Raw genomic sequence first — 3,781 nt, 5'->3', positions numbered from 1 at the left:
TCCAAACTTGTCTGAATAATGATCAATTAAAATTAGCTATTTTGATTTTATGAAATCAAAGTATAATGAATAAATAATAACATTACAAGTAAAAAAAAAAAAAGCAAACTCCATGGAATTAAAAGATGACAAACCAAAATTTATGGAATGACATTGCACGAACTATGGTTTGATTGAGTAAGGTGTCCTCATGGCTTCTACTTTTTAATCCTCCTAACGTTTGCACTGGTCCGAGAAAGCACAATTTCAGATCCTAAAAGGGCAGCTATCATAGAGAGTTTCAACAGTTTGGGAGTCATATTTCTTCATGTGTGCTGTTATTTCTTTCTTCGTTGTCTAAATACTGTTTCACTTTTTTTTAAAGAAATTCTAGAAACTGACATGTAAGTATGGACTGAACAGGGAGATCTACACAATCATCAGCAGTTGGTAAATGCAATCAAACAAGTTGACATAGTGATCTCTGCAGTCGGGGGAGATTTGGTCGCTCATCAAGTTAAGATTATTGCAGCAATTAAAGAAGCTGGAAACATCAAAGTAAGCAAAATACAGCGTTACGAATCCTTTCTTGATTTTTATCTTTTGCGTTTATCCCTTTGTGAGTTGTGACTTCCATATTCCTAAAGAAGGAGCTGTATTTGGTTTCAGAGATTTTTACCTTCTGAATTTGGGGTTGATGTGGATCGTGCGCATGCTGTTGAGCCGGCTGCTAGCTTAAGCAGGACCAAGGTTGAGATCCGCAGAGCTGTTGAGGCAGAAGGGATACCTTACACTTAGTATCTAACGGATTTGCTGGTTACTTGAATTATATCCTCAACAACTTTGGAGACTCTTTCTCTGCAAGTCCTCCCAGAGACAAAATTGTCATTCTTGGCGATGGAAATCCAAAAGGTATCCGAAAGGGGCTTGTCTTCTGCATTTCTTGATTGGTTTAGTATCATGTTTTAGAGTTCATCGTTCTCAATTTTTTCTTCAATTTTATGTTTCGTTGCAGTTGTTTTCACCAAGGAAGAAGACATTGCCGCATACACCATCAAAGCAGCAGATGACCTGAGGACTCTGAACAAGAGTGTGTACATTACACCCCCTGCCAACACTTTGTCCTACAACGAAATAGTATCATTGTGGGAAAAGAAAATTGGCAAGACCCTCGAAAAGATCTACGTTCCAGGGGACGAAGTTCTTAAGAAAATTCAAGGTCATCTAACATTAAGAAAAAAGTGCACAAGTTGCTAATGTTTAATACAATAGCATCTACTATTATTAACACCTATTCCATGTTTTAATCAAATTGCTTTCTTTTCTTGTATCTTTCGCAGAGGCTTCAATGCCATTAAAATTGCTCGTGTCTTTGGCATACACATTTTTCCTGAAGGGAGAAATAGCCAACTTTGAGATCAAGGCTTCTTTTGGCATGGAGGCAACGGAGCTCTATCCTGATGTTAAATACACCACACTTGATGAGTACCTCAGCCAGTTTGTATCAAATTAGCTTAGATACTTTCAGATTAGCTCTACCAGATTTTTGCAGCAGTTTCTTTTGTGCTACTAGATTTTGTTCTTCTTCCAGATGAGGATTGTCATGAATGTGATTGAAATAAAATATGCCCTTAATTTGTATCCTGTCTTTTGTGTACTTGGGTTGAATTCTTCCAACTTGAAATCATCATCTGGTTGCCTCTGAGCATCCTTTCTTCTTACTTACAACTACATGGTCGAGCAAGTTGGATGACGGTGCTAACCGCCTGCATTATGATTTGGATCCCTTCTTGGCCGCAGCTAAACAACAAACGATCAAACATCCGAGTTCATCAATTTCCCAAATGCCAACCATGAAAATGTGCAATTTCAGAACTGAACTCAAAAAACCTTCCTCACCACGGACCACTACATATGCACATCTGCTTCTGATTGAGGGAATACTACATCAATAGCGTCAATATAGAATGAACATGCTCCTCTACCTCGAGTTCAAGACTTTCGTCTAATTCAATGTTGGGAACAAAACAAGCTTCATCTCCTTCCTATAAAGAAGTATGATCTTCCTTCTTCCCCTCCCGAAGAGGGGCAGCAGAATGCTCCTCCTCAAGTGGTGAAGTGGTGAACACACTCAACCTAGCACAATGTGGTGGTTTTTGCGCCACAGTTGCGAGCCAAAGGGTAGCAAACTTATTTGGGCCAATTCACTGGAGGGGCATTGGACTATGACCATGATATTGAGGAGGAAAAAAATGGTAATGCAATCCCTCAACTTTACCATAGAATGGAGCAGGTCCTTGAAATAAACTCATGTCAAATACACGACAGGCAAAAACACTGATGCCGAAATTTGTGAACAAGCAATTCCATTCCACACAAAAGGGATAATAATGAACCAATCACGATCGTCGACAAAACTTGAACACTTTGTCAACCTTCGTATTGTAACACACAAGAACAAGTTGATCCCCAGCACCGATAGGAAACAGGACATAGTGCTAAGAGTCAATTTTTTTAACCAAGGGAGGAGGGAGAGATCCTTCAATGGGAGGTTCACCAAAAGGAAATTTACAACTCAGAGGATACAGCTATGGTTGGCTAAATGACTGATCCAAATACTTGCCCCATGGATTGCCTACCTCATTTCCTAAGGACATAGATTCTGCTTCCCCTGATTGCTTGGTGAGTGGGCAAAAATCTCCGTGTGCAATCAAGTGAGGACCTTTGAATCAAGGTGTCGTAAAAGTAAACTGTGCAATCCTCTTCATCGTCAGGCTTCATGACATAATTAGAACCATCTTCAGCCTCCTAAACCATAAATTAGGGATCCACAGGAACCAAAAGTTACCTCTAAGCCTAAAGCTGGCATTTAATTCTCGATTTTCTGAGCGCAGAATTTACCACCACCACCACCACCAGCAGTCTGTGATAAGTTGACTATATACCAAACCAACTCAAATTCTCTGCCAAACCGACTACATACCAAAATTGGTACATAGTTTAAGTTCTTCCTTTTTTTGGTCAAATTTATGTTTTAATCCTCTGTGAATAGAGGAAGCACAATCATATTTTGTAATTTTGATACTCTTTGATAACTAAATAATCAAGCCCTAGCTAGCTGAATGTACTGTGTGATCAAAGATATTTTGCTCCACTATCTACCTTAATGGGGAAGTTAAGACACCATAATATCTAAATGTTTTTATTTTAAGTACCGAATTACAATATCTTTCTTATTCTTTCATCACTTTTGTGATAAAGAAAAGACTTGTTTGTTGTTCTTCTCCAGTTCTCACACTGTACAACAATATAGGGCTGTTGAAAGAAACAATAGACAGTAAAATAACACGAGTTCTTAAAACTTGTACGACTTTTTTAGAGCACATTCTGTTCATGCACTCACAATTAATTTTCTAATGAAATGAAGCTATCTGTTAGTTTTTTAGAGGGAAAACCCATTTCATCTTTTCTCTGCCTTCTAATATTTTGGATTGCACAATTTTTCTCCAGCAATTCTTTGTAACTTGCAATCCACCAAATCTTGCCTTGAACTCTACTCTTGTATTAAGAAGCCAAAACCTTCACAGATACACACACCTCTCACATAAACTATTTGTAGCAAACTGGGTACACAGAAAATTTTTGCTAAAGTTAATTTTTTTTGAAGGAAGGGGGGGGGGGTAGGGGGAGGGGGGAGGGTTACGCGTATGGGCAGTTATAGAGCCTTATACAAAGTCAAACTAGGCTAAATAAGCATGTCACAGGGATGGAGCTATCATAAGGTATTTTCTTTACCCTTCAC

The 3,781-nt window shown here is 38.6% G+C and overlaps 1 pseudogene; it reads left to right on the top strand.

Annotated features, from left to right (window-relative positions):
* The first annotated feature begins 654 nt into the window (after window positions 1–654).
* LOC113752243 lies at window positions 655–1,651 on the top strand (annotated as a pseudogene).
* Window positions 1,652–3,781: the final 2,130 nt, after the last annotated feature.

This window comes from Coffea eugenioides, chromosome 11 (genome assembly GCF_003713205.1).
Source record: "Coffea eugenioides isolate CCC68of chromosome 11, Ceug_1.0, whole genome shotgun sequence".
Classification (NCBI taxonomy): Eukaryota; Viridiplantae; Streptophyta; class Magnoliopsida; order Gentianales; family Rubiaceae; genus Coffea; species Coffea eugenioides.
The sequence above is the reverse complement of the archived record's forward strand: the minus strand, read 5'-3'. Positions and strand labels throughout refer to the sequence as shown.